Source organism: Ascaphus truei, chromosome 6 (genome assembly GCF_040206685.1).
Source record: "Ascaphus truei isolate aAscTru1 chromosome 6, aAscTru1.hap1, whole genome shotgun sequence".
Taxonomy (NCBI): domain Eukaryota; kingdom Metazoa; phylum Chordata; class Amphibia; order Anura; family Ascaphidae; genus Ascaphus; species Ascaphus truei.
Window position 1 is genome coordinate 42515747 of NC_134488.1, and position 17623 is coordinate 42533369.

Below are 17623 nucleotides of genomic sequence, written 5' to 3' on the forward strand. Positions count from 1 at the left end.
ACTATTATGATTGAGCCACCTGTGCTGAAGCAGGGATATCATGAAAACCTGGCCTAATGGGGGCCCTTGAGGACTGGAGTTGGCCACTCCTGACTAGGTACTCTACGTACAAGGCATTTCAACTGACATAGCATTGTGCCCCCCCTTCAACAGACATAGCATTGTGCCCCCCCTTCAACAGACATAGCATTGTGCTCCCCCTTCAACAGACATAGCATTGTGCTCCCCCTTCAACTGACATAGCATTGTGCTCCCCCTTCAACTGACATAGCATTGTTCTCCCCCTTCAACTGACATAGCATTGTGCTCCCCCTTCAACTGACATAGCATTGTGCTCCCCCTTCAACTGACATACCTTTTGGATTACAAATACCCCTGCTCTCTGGATTTGAGTTTAATGGGGTTATATATGGGCCATCTGTTCTGCCATCCTATTCTTCTGTTTCACATCTAACGCAGCCTGATAATAGCTGTGCATAGGAATCTATGTTGGCTGGAATGCTAGGAGTGCCAGGTTGTTCCATGTTGGACACAGACTGCATTCACACAATAATGCCTGGGTGTTTGCTACAGATACTATTCCTAACTTAAATCCATTCTGAATAGGAATGAAGAAGACGTTCCCTCAGCATGGTTCGGGGTGATTGCAACACAAGAAGCCTCTGATTATATTTTGCTACCGAGACATTTTTGCTTGATTGACGACTAGTGTAAGTTTGCACGGACTGCAGCATAAGCAATGTTTCTTCCGGCTGTATATATGTTGACACAAAGTTTACATTGTTGCAATGTTTGCCTCAGGCCTCGGACATAGTACAGGCGACCGAGCGCGTGACGTCACACGCGCCGGTGCTTGCCGAGATCCGTGGCCTGCAGGGTTGCACAATGGGGGGGGGGGCGTGTTGAGGGCGTGCCGGGGGTGTGATGTCACGTGAGTGGTTTGCCCTCATTGGCTGAACCGTGCACGTGACCTGGCCATCGCATAGGCTGCCCACGATGGACATGCGCATTGTTTCTATGTGGGATCCACCGTGGATGCGGCCTTATGATGACTTTACAGAGACAATCCGCGCAGCACTTAAAAAATATATATTTTTTTTTGTTTAAATACATGCCGCCTTTGATTAGCTTTATTGAAAACGAATTCCCCTAAGCGGCCGATTTATTTGCTCTCCTGTGATCGATCGTCAAAATCCAGCTTGCCAGGGTTCATTAAATGGCTGCCTTTCATTTTCCTTCAATCCTACATTCAGTGTAACTCAGCAGCTACAATGTATTCTTATATTACAAAGGTAACATTATCTATTGTTATACTTTGCAGCTCAAACTGCTGGGAACATTGGCAGCAAATTATCACAAACGCGGCAGCGTTGCTTAATCACTGCTGGGGAAGTGGGCTAAAACCTGCTACAGAAATCTGAGGGTGATCAGTATATTATTAAAACTCATTCAAAATGGCATTAACAGTTGAATTGAAATTTTAAAAAGTAGTAAGTATTATCTAATACCAGAGAACCGATTTATTAAAAAAAAAAAACAAAACAAAAAAAAACACCCACATGTGGGATATTGCTGGGATTGCTCCATAAACTAATGTCTAAAGCCCCACTTAGTACAGTATGTGCAGTTATATTTCTGCTAATGTTACATGGGTTTGAGCATAACTTTAACTAATGTTTGAGACCTTATACCAGGGGTGCTCAAATCTAGTACTCAAGACCCAACAGGTCAGGTTTTCAGGATATCCCAGCTTCAGCACAGGTGGCTCAATCAGTCTCTGCTTCAGCACAGGTGGCTCAATCTGTCCCTGCTTCAGCACAGATCTCAATCAGTCCCTGCTTCAGCACTGGTGGGCCAATCTGTCCCTGCTTCAGCACAGGGGGCTAAATCAGTCCCTGCTTCAGCACAATTGGATCAATCAGAATGCTCCACCTGTGCTGAAGCTGGGATATCCTAAAAACCTGATCTGTTGGGGGGGGAGGGGGACTTGAGAACTGGAGTTGAGCACCCCGGCATTAACCCCTTAAATGACTGTGCTGCTATTTTATTTCTACAGGTTCTGTTGTGCCTATTTTCAACAAATGCTTGTAGCCGGAGGCTGTTTTGAAAGTGCAAATGTATTGATTACTGTATGTGTCTAAATTGCCACATTCAGAGTTTATGCCGTGCTACCAACATTCCCCTGGAGTACAGGAAATAGATTCTCTAGGTATAAATGTACACGATCATCCGCGACTAACACGCTTTTACTATGAGCTGATTGTACTGGCGAGGCCTCAGACCCTCAGTGCACTGTGCATACAGTAACAGGGTCACTTAGAGCAGGGGTGCTCAACTGCATTCCTCAACACCTCCAACAGCTCAGGTTTTCAGGATATCTCAGCATCAGGTGGGTCAATCAGAGGCTCAGTCGAAGATTGACCACCTGTGCCGAAGATTGACCACCTGTGCTGAAGCAGGGACTGATTGAGCCACCTGGGCTGAAGCTGAGACTGATTACGCCATCTGTACTGAAGCAAGGACTGATTAAGCCACCTGTGTTGAAGCGGGGACTGATTGAGCCACCTGTGTTGAAGCGGGGACTGATTGAGCCACCTGTGTTGAAGCTGGGACTTATTAAGCCACCTGTGCTGAAGCAAGGACTGATTAAGCCACCTGTGCTGAAGCTGGGACTGATTAAGCCACCTGTGCTGAAGCAAGGACTGATTAAGCCACCTGTTCTGAAGCAAGGACTGATTGAGCTTCCTGTGCTGAAGCAGGGATATCCTGAAAACCTGGCCGGTTGGTGGGTCTGGGGGGCTTGAGGACTGGCGTTTTAGCAACCCTGCCTTAGAGACATGAGTTCCCGTGTGTCCGGTAGGAACGCCAATAAAATGAACTTGGGCAGAACGTTGAATGGCTACTCCAGATGTATTGCTCGGGTGACCAGTTGAAGAGCCTTGATGAGCACAAATGTACCCTGTATTGCGTGATCATACGTGGGAACTATCTACTGTGTATCTATTCTAAAAGGTTCTTTCCAGAAACATTCTCTTGTTACAACATTGACATGGTTAACTGAATGGCTTTATTCACGGACATATTTTATAATGGGCTGCATTATTATTAAATAGTTCTTGCATTTTACAGATAAAGGGCCCTTTTTTACTAAGCAGTGCTAAGCCTTAAGACACCTTAATAGAATCCACCTCATGGCTCAGTAACTTGGACGGGAATGGAAGGTATCCTGTGCAATAATCATTTGTCAGATTTGATGTGCTTCAGCGCTTTTTTGTTTACTGTAGTAAATGACACTTAGTGAATTCAAATTATTGCAACGCCAAAAAAATACTGCTCGCTCACACAGCATCTGCTGCTGTTTTGGCGAAAACAGCACTGTAATAAATAGCTTTTTATTGAAGGGTTCTGCAGTTTGAAAACAAAACCCATCCTGGTGCAATAGCAAACATGTACTGAGAGTGACAGCATTTTTAATTAAATATCATAAGTGCCATTTTTATTTCACTCCATTGTTGTCTTAACATTTCTTCTAAACGGAAAAATAGAAAAATAGAGTGTCCCTATTAATGATGTGATTCAGATTACAGAAATGTCACTGAGAGCTGGATGAAGCCGTCACAATCCACTCCCGGGATTTCCCTTTAAAAAAGAGCGCCCTTTAGAAAAAGGGATCATTAATTCCTTTGCTGCTTAACCTTTTCAGTGCTGGAGGTCCGGCGGTATCATATGCTGCCCGTAATGTGATCGCTAATGTGATCCTTTTGGTCCACGGATTTCAGCGGGTCAATCTCAAAAAGGGCGATACCGTGTTTTGCTGCTTTTTTTAAATGATTATTACCGATACACTCCGTGGATTCCACCACCTGTGGACGGATTTGTAGAACCCAATCCTGCGACTCAGCGATCCAGTGGTGGAGAATCAATCTATGGGTTGTATCCAATGGCAGATTTTGATGAATCGGCGCGAATTAAAACCCCCGACCAAATCCGACTGCGGATTTTACACCGCAAAATGGATTTCGGGTGTGGGAAAATCCAGGATTCACCCATATCTAGTGGTCGCTCCAGGACCACCCCTAGTGGATGTGTAGGGGGGTCCACCCCTGTTTTTATCTGTCTGACCGCTGCACCCAATCATCCACTAGAAAACAAGCATTTTTCCCATGACGTTCCAGGTATGTCAATAGCGCCTCGAGCGTGCCAACCGCCATACCATTCCGGGTACCTCATAACAGCGCCGTAAAAGGTTACTAGGCCAGCACAGGCATTTCCACCCCAATGAGTTATGCAGGAAACAAACAATAGAAGACTTTAGCAGTTTCTGCACATGTGTGAAAGGATGAACTGAATGGTTCCAGTCACTGCTCCCTCACCATTGTAATGACATTCTGCTACTGCCTTGCTGAGCTCCAGCTGGGATCAAGCGAACATGGGAAGAGACATCTGCATAAGTGGTCCCAGAGCTGAGTAAATCAGGCATACCATACCATGTGCTTGTGTCCATGCCCTCAGCTTTTTCAGTGCAATCCATTGCAGTTAAAGGGAGACAGACACAGATCCTGTTGCACACTAGATAAAAACATTATCGATACTTTTACTTATACTGGTGACCAGATCACGGATTGCTCTCTATTCACCTGCATGGGAGGTAGGAGAGGAATAGCATGAGTAATACAGTATGTATTTCATTCATTGTCAGCAGGGGCAGAGGTGCATTTGAGGGGCAAGGCAATATTTCAGTTTCCTGTGAGAAAGAAGTTGGAAAAATCCCATTTTTGTTAATAGGATTAATCTTCCTGTGATAATGGAAGAGGTAAGAGATGCCCGCAGAGGTAATAACAGGAGACTTGCGTTGGAAAAATAAACATAGGCTTTTATTTAGACAAGGTTCATCAACGGAAAAAAAAACAGGCTTTTTCTCAGCCAAAGTGCAGCAGAATAACATACAGTATAGTATAGCTTTTCTTAGACAAAGTCCAGTCGTGTAAAGTCCAGCAGTACAAAAAGATACATCAGGGAAACAGACACCTCTGTCTGCAGACCAGGAACAGCCAACAGTGGAGGCTTTCTGATTTTAAAGGTGTAATCCAAGCCAGGGAATGTATTTTTTTTAAAATTATATTTAATTGAATCAGGGGGTCTCCAGAGCTGAACCCCTTTATTTTCAGCTCTAGGGAACACCTACTACCAGAGATTCTTACCGCCGAAGTAGGTGACGGTAGCTGCTCTGGCTCAGCAAGCAGGGATTTCAAGCTTGAAGCTCCAGCGTCACATGGGCCAATAGGAAGCCGCACAGATGATGTCACAGCTTCCGGTTGGCCCACATGGCTTGAGATATCTAAAAAGCGGCCATATTGTGAACCCTGGTAACGGAGGAGAGTGGCTACCGGAACCTACTTCGTAGGTAAATATCTCCAGAAGCAGGGGGTCCCGAGAGCTGAAATTACCGGGGTTGAGCTCTGGAGAGTCCCTGCCGCCTTAGATTGACAATTTAAAGGGCCCAGCCAAGGGGGCTCATTAGTGCTCTGGCATCCTCCAGGCAAGAGTTAACTATTCGTAGGCTGCCCTGGTACCGGGAGACTCCAAAATGTTGACAAGTTGAGGTGTCTGAGCCAATCAGAAGGGGTCATGTCAGGGGCGTAGCTATAGCCCGGGCAAAGCCCAGGGGCCAATGCTCTTGGGGGCTCAATCAGGGTCGCCGACAGGGGCGAGAGCCGAGACATATGGTCACATATAGAAGCACATGCACACCGCTGGTAGGTGCTGGAGGGGGGTACTTATCTGCCGGTGCGCTGTGTCCAGGGAGGTCCAGACATCCCAGAGGTACTTGAGCAAAGGAATGGAAGCAGGCACACAGTCTTTCTAAAGGTGCAGTTTATTGTGCCACCAAAGGTCCAACGTTTCGGCAATAGATTGCCTTTATCAAGGAGAGGGCCCTCTCCTTGATAAAGGCAATCTATTGCCGAAACGTTGGACCTTTGGTGGCACAATAAACTGCACCTTTAGAAAGACCGTGTGACTGCTTCCATTCCTTTGCTGAGACATATGGCCCAGCAGTCTAGCCGACAACCGCAGAAGTCAGGGCCCCCTTCCTCCTCCGGGCACCTTAACAGCAACTTGCCGGCTGGAGTGGTGAGCAGTGAGAGGAGGGGGGGGATTGGGGGTTGCAGAGAGCAGGCAGCAGAGGCTGGGGGCGGAACTGAGGCAGAGAGCTGCAGATCTCTGCCCGCCCCTGCTCTCCGAGACATCAGGGGGAGGAGTTACCATGTGCTGCTGTGGGAAGGTATGCTGTGTGTCAGTTTGTGTCAGTTGGTTGTTTGTCAGTTTGCTGTGTGTTTGTGTCAATTTTCGGTGTGTGTTTCAGTCTGTCAGTGTGCTTTAGTGTGTCAGTATGCTGTGTGTGTTTGTGTGTTATTTTGTCAGTTACAGTTTACTCTGTCAGTATGATGTGTGTGATTCAGTGTCTCAGTGTGCTGCTGTGTGTACCTCAGTACTTTTTATTAGAGCATTTTTAGTTTGTCATTCTTTACACACTTGACCATAGTTTACTGTATTAAAAGAAGAAGTTACAGTGCAGTATACTGTACACCAGTGTTTTTCAACTACTTGTGTGTGCGTGTGCGTGTGCGGAGGGGAGTTATTGAAGTGTGCGTGTAGGTGGTTATTCTAATTTGTGTATGGGGGGGGGGGGTACTGTATTGTAGAGGGGGAATTGTATGTGTGTGGGGTGAAATTGTATGTGTGTGGGGTGAAATTGTGTGTGTATATATTATATTATACATAATGGGTCCCTGAAAAATAATTTGCCCGGGGGCCCACACATGTCTAGTTACGCCGCTGGGTCATGTACATGTGCTAAAAGTGGGTCAAACTCACATCAACTTCTTAACTGCATGCAAAAGAGCTGTGCTTTGTGTAGATTAGGAGAGGGGAGCTCAACTCCAGTCCTCAGCCCCCTCCAACAGGTCAGGTTTTCTGGATATCCCTGCTTCAGCACAGGTGGCTCAATCAGTCCGTGATTCAGCACAGGAGGCTCAATCAGAGGCTCAGTCTGTGCTGAGGCAGGGCTATCCTCAAAAACCTGACCTGTTTCGGTGGGGGCTTGAGGACTGGAGGTGAGCTCCCCCTGGATTAGGAGATCATCCCTCAACGCAACAGGAAACAGGGTGATGTATTCGGACAAAATTGATGCTATTTGCAGCTTTCTTTTTATTACAGACACCAAAAAACAAGTGTGTGATATCAGAACTCACTATACTCTACCAGAACCTTACATTTCAAAAGCAGATCCAAAACATTTTAGATTTGTAAAACCTAAAACAAACCTAGATTTTGTGTATGTGTGTGTGTGTGTGTGTGGGTGGAGAGGGGTTATTTGTGTGTGTGGAAGGGAGGCTATTTGTGTGTGTGTGTGTGTGTGTGTGTGTGTGTGTGTGTGTGTGTGTGTGTGTGTGTGTGTGTGGTAGGAGGTTATTTGTGTGTGTGGAGGTGTGTGTGTGTGTGTGTGTGTGTGTGTGGTGGGGGTATTTGTGTGTGTGTGTGTCTCTGTTGAGAGAGAGTTATTGTGTGTGTGTGTGGAGGGGGGTTATTTGTGTGTGTGGAGGGAAGTCTATTTGTGTGTGTATATGTGTGTGGAGGGGGGTTATTTGTGTGTGTGTCTGTGGAGGGGGGTTATTTGTGTGTGTGTCTGTGGAGGGGGGTTATTTGTATGTGTGTGTGGGTGTGTGTGTATGTGTGTGTGTGGAGGGGGGGGGGTTGTGTGTGTGTGTGTACAGAGAGGGGGGGTGGTTATTTGTGTGTGTATGTGTGTATAGAGAGGGTTATTTTGTGTGTGTGTGGAGGGGCGTTATGTGTGTGTGGGGGGGTGGGGATTATTTGTGTGTGTATCCAGTGGGGAGGTTATTTGTGTGTGTCCCGAGGCGGGTAGGAGGTTATTTGTGTGTGTGTGTATGTGTGCGCAGAAAGGGTTATTTGTGTATGTGTATGGGGGGGTATTTGTGTGTGTGTGGAGGGGGGTTATTTGTGTGTGGAGGAAGGGTTATTTGTGTGTGCGTGTATGTGTGTGGAGGGTTATTTGTTGGTTTGTGTGTGTGCGCGCGTGTGTGTGTGTGGAGGGAGGGTTATTTTGTGTGTGTGTGGAGGGGGGTATTTCTGTGTATGCGCATGGAGAGGGGGGGGGGTTATTTGTGTGTGTCCAGAAGGGGGTTATTTGTGTGTGTGTCGCAAGGCCACTGATATGGTGACCCCAGTGGAAACTCTAGATTTATAATGCGTTTATAATTTGAGGGGTCCTTTAAAAAAATTGCATGGGGGCCAAAGAAATATAGTTACTCCACTGCTCAAGTCTCTGCATCACTTTATTATAATACTTTCTCTCGGCTCAATCTGCTTTATTTGCTGCGCTTCACCTTGTTTTTACTTGTGTGTATGTCAGAAAACCTGTGTTTTATTTAATCTCACCTGGCCTCAGTAACTCAAAGCCCTCTGTACATACAATATTATTACTTTGTGCTTGAAGTCATTTCAAGTTTACAATCAACACAATAGATATCCCTTGGAGGTATGCTGTTAGTAGACAGTGTGAAACCCATCAGCTGGTTTGCTCACACTGTTAGAGCTATGGCCTAGAAAAGCAAAGATTATGGGTTCTAGTCCTATTGGGTCTGACACCAGTACACCATTCCAGTCATTAGTTTGGTGCCTTAGGTTTATCAACTCTATATAGTTGGTATGGAAATCCTTTTAGAAAGTGTGTGAAAGAATGCATTTAAATATACTTTTTATAGCCATTAGCATAGCTCCGAGTCAATGTGCTCATTTCTATCTCTCTCCATTCCATGAGCCAAAGGAAATGCCTGATTCGAGACAGATTAAAACCCGCAAATAAAATGTGCCCATCTCTGCCTGAGAAAGCGCCTCTTACATTTATGGATATATCTTAAGGAACATTCTCAGGCCACACACGACCATTGCTGATTGATACTATTGTACAATCACGGCAGAAAAGCCTCAGTGAATTTGAGTGTTGGTTTTAATAATTCATTTGGACAGGCGCTAAATACATTAAGCATTAGTCTATCAGTTTAACTTGTGCCTCTTTCACACTTAAAACTCTGTTTTCCCTTTTAAACTTTTAATGTCTTGCTGTAAAATGCTTTTCTAATCAATATTCACTGACGCATTCAGCGCCACTCAAGACAGGACATGGCAAAAACACACTTGAAATGTCACTTCAGATTTGTCACTTTGTATCCTGGCTGTGAGCCTGTGACCTACACCAGATACAAAATATTACTAAAGCTGGGTGAGTTCATCAACATTAATTCATAAGTCAGACGCGCCATTGGGATCCAATTCGGACTCAATTTGTGGTGTAGAATCTTCGATAAAGAACAAGCGTTTGAGACACATCATTTTTATTGTCTTGCTGATTATGGAGTCTGGTACGTACAGCTCTGTGTACACTATTACCGGGGTTCTCAACTCAAGACTCGCCAACAGGTTAGGTTTTAAGGCTATCCCTGCTTCAGCACAGGTGGCTCAAATCAGTGTTGGGATATTCTTAAAACCTGACTTGTTTGGGGGGCCTTGAGGACTGGAGTTGAGAACCTCTGCACTCAGAACAAAAGAAGATAATTTAAATCTAATCATTCATAAATTAAGGCCCCACTTAAACAATACTTAAAGCAATCAAATAGGGTGGGGAGGGGGGATGGGGGGAGGGGCAAGCATCGTTTAAATGCAAACATGATAATTGAATGCAGGAATGTTGCATTAAACACTAAATGCTTAATATTTAGAAAGATTAGGTTTTAGGAGATCCAGATAAGAGTGAAACCTTGTTTCTTTACACAAATGATGAAAACCATAGCATGCAGATTTTTTTCAACCCGACCTTGCTTGCTATGGTAGTCTTGTTTTGGAGGGCTTTTCACTAGAGACGGGTGGTTCCTTTGATCACTCTCTGAAAGGCAAATCTGCAAGAGAGCTTTCTAATTTTATTAGCAGTCACAAGTTCTATATATATATATATATCCCTTCAAAAAAATTAGGGAGACATGTCTGTGCTGAAAGAGAAGTCCACCTGAGTGATATGATAATGAATATGTAAAATATATTTAAATGAGTTCTACCCCACACTTTCTAAAACAATTTCTATCCCAACCAATGACTGGATTGGAGTCAGATGCAACGAATCTACAACAGACAACCATTGCTTTTCTAGGCAACAGCTCTAATGGTGTGAGCTAAACCAGCTGATAGGGAGTAATCCTGTCACATACTCCTTTTGAACTGCTTGCTGCCCATTTCTCACACATGTAGCTAATGTAGCTATTAGTGTATCTCACAGGTACCTCAGGTGTACTCCACAAGGAATATTAAACTGTCAACCAGGAACTGGTCTGCTTTTTAAGGAAGCCAGGGGGAGGGAGCTACTACAGGTATATGCACTCATTTTCGTCCTACATGACGGATATGCACAAAAATGGATACGGTTTAACAGAACAGGGACACACATATTCACTGTGCCACCTGCCAGAATGCCAGACACATACTGAATTGAAATACTTTATTTTACAATAAATAAAGCTTTACAAACTGCAGGGTGTTATTCCACTTGCTTCACACAGCACACACAGTGTTATTGGTTTGACAAGTACATAAGGAGGTGCTGTAGCTTCTGTATGAATAGTTCAATGGCCCTGTCCTTCCTATTGGTAAGTCCCATGCTGAATCCTCCCAGTCAGGCCCCTGGCAGTCTGCGACTCCCCTCCATCTCTCAGGGAAACATTATCCCAGTTCCGGGCTCTGACTGCCACTTTCGAGCTTATTGGGTCTAAGTTAGTTACGGACTGGCTGTGTGGTCCAATCCTACCATGGCCTCAGTTCCCTATCTGCGGATCTTCTATAGGAAATAGGCTTCATCATGTATATTCGCACAGTGTTGTTGAGGGTTGTCTTTCACGGGCGCTATCTTAGTGGGTTATGTTCCATGACTATAAAAAAAATAACCAAGGACAGGTCAAGTATGACTCTCTTACCTATACATATAACTTATATACATATCTACAGTGAGTCTCTTCCACTACTGACTCCAAGGAACGCCAACTTCCAGAACCTTCTCTCTAGTATATATACTATATCGGTGATGTTCTATCATCAAGCCGAAAGTGGGCGGGGCTTAGTTTCTGCCAAATCCCCAAGCACCATGTGAGGGGAGGGGGCTTGACACAGTATGAGCCCACACATTTAACCCCTTGCACAAACTAGTAGTTTCTAAAGGAGGGGGGGAGGGCTACATATATTTTGAATCAATTAGACTTCTTAGGTTTTTATTTTATTGATCTTTTGAACAGCACATAGACAGAACAATGTGCAAACTTGGGCAAAATAGCTTGGATATGTTTTGCTCAAAATTTGAGCGAGAATCCTATTTAGTAGAGTACCCATTCACTTCTATACCACACAGGTGTGTTCACAGGTATCTTCCCCCTTGCATAGATGAGAGTTTTGGGAGGGATACACTGTAAGTCAATGGGTTCTCTGCTAAATAGGTCTCAGTCTTTCTCGCTACATTTCGTACTGCTATGTTAGATCTGTATAAAAAAAAATCCCTGTTCCTGCAGCTGTTGGCAGCTTGTAATAATGTACTCCGTCACTTTCAGCTTTCACAAGTACCCAGATGAAGCTATGGAAGATGGAGTGAAGCTGAGAGAAGCCGAGAGATGTGCAGCTCAAATCATTCCAGTATTGTGCACGTCACGGGCACTCCCCTGGTTCCCCAAACACATTTTCTATATATGTGTGGAGGGCAAAAATATCCCCTTTCATCTCAACCCCGCTGTTATTTTGAACCCACTTCCCTTGTTAGTTGCTACAAATCAGTTGCTTTTATATAGTGTATGTCACTATTCAATATGCTCTGAGGCCATGTTCCTCTTGATTGGGAATATTTTAGTTCCATTCATTGGACAGTTAGTTTAACTTGGGAGGTTTTCTCATTTTGCTGTATGGACAGGACCGACTATGGTTCTGTCCCATCATACAGAGGTAAAAGGGAAGGGTTCACAGTGTAGTGTTAGGACCTGCAAATTTGGTTATACCTTGACGTTGGTATGCAGGCTTATGATGATTTGGCCAAAGGGTTTAACTAAATAACCAAGAAAATATTATTATTGAAGAATTTAACTTTATACTTATTACCATATATGTTTTGTCAATTGGATGTAGCATTGGGCACCCCTGTCTTTTGTTGTATACATTTGCCATGCTCAGGTGGCTCAATCAGTCCCTGCTTCAGCACAGGTGGCTCAATCAGAGGCTCAGTCTTTGACTGAGCCTCTGAATGATCCACCAGTGCTGAAGTTGGGATGTCCTGAAAACCTGACCTGCTGGGGAAGGGGGCTTTAGGACTGGGGTTGAGCCCCCCATTACACAACCATATAGAGATTGAGCAGAGGAAATCATTGGGGCACTCTTCTTCATGTTCTTTATTGGACAAATAAGCTGTTTCACGCCTCACGCCCACATCTCTTTGCCTTGAGGTGACATGTTTTGCTGAATACTTTTTCTCTCTTCTGAACAACGGTGTTTTGACTTTTCAGTCCAGTAAAGAATATGCTTTTATACCGAGGAAGAGAGCCTCAGTGCTTTGTACTTCTCAATCAATGTCACAGAGGTCAGAATAAGGAAAGACATAAGGCCGGCGAAAAGAAATCCAACCCACTTGCAACTTGAATTTACAATGGTTAAAAGCATTGCAGACAGTAGAACCTCTGAATAGAGGATAAGTATCTCACCCATACGCACTGTATATATATATATATATATATATGAAAAAACGAATAGACTATACCGTTCAGTGGCTAACAAAATGCTTTTATTTGTGCGAGCTTTCAAGATACACTGATCTCTTCCGGCGGTGCTACAATGAATAAAGCAAGCAAAGGGTTTACTTAAAAACAGTGCATCCTGGAATGTATCTGTGACTGTGACCTTGTGTGCTTTATCCATTGTAACATCCCCGGAAGAAGATGTATCAGTGTTTCTTGAAAACTCGCACACATAAAAGCATTTCGTTAGCGGCAGAACGGTATTGTCTATACATTTTTGATTATTACGCTCGGCTAAAACGGTACAGATACCTCTACATATATATATATATATATATATATATATATATATATATATATATATATATATATATATATATATAAAATTATGTACACGCGAGACATACTGGATTTATGTATTAGGTACTTTATATCCAAAAGGATTGAATGATTGTATTGATATCAGTACTGTGGTTTAGAGTTATGGTACCAACCAGAATGAGATACATCTTTGAGATCTGGATTGGATAGGCTTAGTCCTGCCCCTCATGGTTTAGTGTCTCTTCTAAGAAAGTTGGTTTTGCTGTTGGTGCTCCTTTTGCCCATATAGACATAATGTATAAACAATTCAACACACAAATTAAAATAGTAAGTATATAAATATTTAAAATATATATATATATTCTTTATATATATATTTTCTATTAGTTTTTGATATACATTATAAATAAATTTATGGTAATATATAGATATATATGTGTATATATATATTAATATAAGGGTTGTGGCCCCGTCCATCTCTTCTGTCCTTGCTTCTTCTTTCTGGTCCTCTGGTTCATGATCCCATTGATATTGGGATTTTATTGTTTATTGTTTATGGAAATATTGTGGATAAAACTTGGGTTTTCCCAATTAGGCAAGAGCATTACGTCTATTGCTATCTCTTTGGAGATTCAATGATTATCTGATATGTTGTTATTATTAATGTGATTGTGTATATATATATACATCTTTTTACCTTAGCAAGTTGGTTTTTATTTGCTGATGTATATTGTATCTCTTTAAATATAAAGTTTGTAGTGTTTATTTTGTATATATTGTTCGTAATGCTTCAATGTCTTATCTACATAGTAAATAATGTTTCCTTATGATATAGAATGGCTAACACTGCTGTCCGGTAATGAAATAGGGTTAAACTATGTGTGATGTAGGGAATCCTCCCATCATCCTCATTGGTTAATCACAACGTCTGTCTGGATATAAATGTACTACTGTGACCAATAGAATACCCCTGACGAAGTCATTAGTGACGAAACACGTAGGGCGTTTCCTAAAGTAGCGAGCACTCTAGCTATTACTCACGAGCGGAGAGACTACCTGTGTGCCTATTGAGGACTGCTTTTGGGTTTCCGATTCCCCCCTGACTGCGGTGTGTGCAGTGTTTCATGTTGGACAGTGCCAGCAGAGAGTGTTGTTACCGGAGGGAACCTTCAACGAGACGCTGAGTGATGACATCATCCTCGTGAAGAGTGATCTGGTACAGCAGAGGAGGCACCAAAGGAACCCTGCAGTCTATGGCGATTGAGTATATCACAGAAATGCTTGATATAATGCTCTGTTTGTGAGTGAACTTTTTATATGTTATAGTCCCATCAAATATTTTTTGTACTTTAATACACTAGGAGTGCGCCTGTTTTTTTTATATATATATAATCACATTCACATGTCTTAGACAGGTCTGCAACCCTGTCTTTCATCGTTATCACCCAGCATACAGTGCTTCCACTGCAGCAAGGGATTCTGGGAAATTACATGCAAATGGACACACAATGTGTACCCTTTTGCCTGAAATCCATTTTTACATGGAACCCTTTTTAAGCACAGCATGGGATTAGATGCAAAGCCAGTCAAACCACTCACAGACAGACAGCTGTTTCGACCTTTTGGGTCTCATCATCTGAGGTTTCTTCTACTGGCTTTGCAATTTTCAAGACTGGGTAGGTTTATATATATATATATATATATATATATATATATATATATATATATATATACGCCTGATTTTTTATATATATATATATATATATATATATATATATATATATATATATATACGCCTGATTTTTTATATATATATATATATATATATATATATATATATATATATATATTGTGACAGAAACCAGGGGATGGTAATAAATTCCATATATAGGGCTCCCAGGATACTGAACAGTTTCTAACCTGTTTGGCCTGGGAGTGCAGCCTTATAATACATGCACTCCATCCCACAGTTTGGCAAGCGCTGGAACTGAGGGATGAGAGATCCAGACCAGAGTTTGTCTGCTTCCTGATTTCTGTCACCTGTCATGCTAATTAGAAATCAGGTATGTAAGACTGATTTCCTGTTTGCTCTCCCCTCTCCCCAAGAGCCTGGAGGCTGGAAGGCTGCTGAACTACAGAGGGGAGAAGCCTCTTCCCCAAACAGGTTCAATCATTCTGTTCATTTGTCTAAGACTGCAAAAGTACCTTGTTTTGTTGTTGGAAGTGGAAAAGCCACTTCCAACCCTGAGTCAGGGATATCTAAGTTAAGTTATCGCTCAGGTGAGCATCTTTTGTTTTTGATCTGTTTCTGTTGTATGCACTGTGGCAGTCTCAGTGCCTGGGACTGAATAAACCAGTAATAGCCTGTTTAAAGGAACAGTACGTGACGCCTCGTCATTTAACCTACCCTAAAAGACCGTGTTCTAACAGTCCCGGACAAGCGACGGAGCCCCGGAGTAAGCTGTTTGTCACAACATATATATATATATGTAGAGGTATCAGTACCGTGTTAGCCGAGCTTCAATAATCAAAATAAATGGCCACAGAACGGTATCATCTATTTATTTTTTGATTATATATATATATATATATATACGCCTGTTTTTTATATGTGTATATATATATATATATATCACATTCGCATGTCTTAGACAGGTCTACAACCCTACCTTTCAACCATTATCACCTAGCATACAGTGCTCCCACTGCAGCAAGGTATTCTGGGAAATGACATGCAAATGGGCACACAATGTTTCACCTTTTGCCTGGAATATTTTTTTTTTTTGTACCCCCTGAGGAAGGTCCCATACTGTAGGACCGAAACGTTGGGTTTCTGGATGTATTTTTGCTATCACTAATACACTTTGATTTTCAACATTGAGTACATCTATCTAATCTATCTAGTCTATCTAGTCTATCTAGTCTATCTAGTCTATCTAGTCTATCTAGTCTATCTAGTCTATCTAGTCTATCTAGTCTATCTAATCTATCATAATGCATCTAATCTATCTATCTAATCTATCATAATACTGAGTTAAGTTATGGTGAGTAAAAAAGTGACAAAAACCCTCCACAGGAAAGCAAATATGCAAATACAACTGTATGCTCATCTGCATGTCTTCGGCACGTCTGCAACCCCGCCTTTCCCCATCATCACCCAGCATACAGTACTTCCACTGCAGCAAGGGATTCTGGGAAATGACATGCAAATGAGCACACAGTGTCACTTTTTGCCGCAAAAACTATTTTTAACATGGTTCCCTATAGGCTTAAGCTTGCTGCATGGTCACAGCTTTGAGCACAGCCAGGGTTAAGGTGCATACCCAGAAAACAACCCACAGACAGCTTTTTATTTTTATTTTTTTTCCCCCTCCCGAGAGGGTTGCCCCTCTCACTCATCGGGTCCCAGTCCACTTCAGTGGATAGGGAGCTTGCCCTTGGATTGTCCAACCGAAGTCAAACCCGCCCTCAGTGCACAGTTTCCCTGAAGGTTTCAGCCCGAAAGCCTAGGTCTCCAGGGACATTGATGCCTTCCTCCATTAGGATTCAGGACATCCGTCTCTTCCTCCCTCTGGCCCGAGGCCCGCAAGGGAGTTCGCATCATCTCCCCTCTTTCGAGGGTTGTGCGGGTGCACCCCAGCCCCGAAGGGCAGGTTGTTCGAATGCCATCCCCCCTTAGCCCGAAGGCTCAGGGGGTTCTGTGGTCCGGGGTCTGGACAGCACCTCTCAACGAGCAAGAGGGCCAAATGCTTGCCACAGACCTTTCCTACTGAAGCCCCAGATAGGATGGTACTGCATTTGGTCATAGCTGTGCAGGCCGAGAGGAGCATTCATATCGCCTTGATCTAAGCCAAAGGGCCAAGGCACCCACAGACAGCTGTTTCGACCTTGATGGGTCTCATCAGTGTGGGGTTGATTTTAACTGGGTATGCATGAGAGGCTATGGGATAGGCTATACCATAATTCTGAGTTAAGTTATGGTGAGTAAAAAAAGTGACAAAAACCCTCCACAGGAAAGCAAATATGCAAATACAACTGTATGCTCATCTGCATGTCTTAGGCAGGTCTGCAACCCCGCCTTTCCCCATCATCACCCAGCATACAGCACTTCCACTGCAGCAAGGGATTCTGGGAAATGACATGCAAATGAGCACACAGTGTCACTTTTTGCCTCAAAAACCATTTTTAACATGGTTCCCTATAGGCTTTCCCTATGGGGAAAGGTGGGGTTGCAGACCTGCCTAAGACATGCAGATGAGCATACAGTTGTATTTGCATATTTGCTTTCCTGTGGAGGGTTTTTGTCACTTTTTTTACTCACCATAACTTAACTCAGTATTATGGTATAGCCTATCCCATAGCCTCTCATACATACCCAGTTAAAATCAACCCCACACTGATGAGACCCATCAAGGTCGAAACAGCTGTCTTCTCGGCCTTTTGGCTAAGATCAAGTGTAGGGTCTGACC

General features: G+C 43.2%; 1 protein-coding gene across 1 annotated transcript in view; it reads right to left on the reverse strand.

Annotated features, from left to right (window-relative positions):
- The window catches only part of DRD2 (dopamine receptor D2), a 206065-nt gene that overhangs the window by 148039 nt on the left and 40403 nt on the right, over window positions 1–17623 (reverse strand). The window lies entirely within an intron of this gene.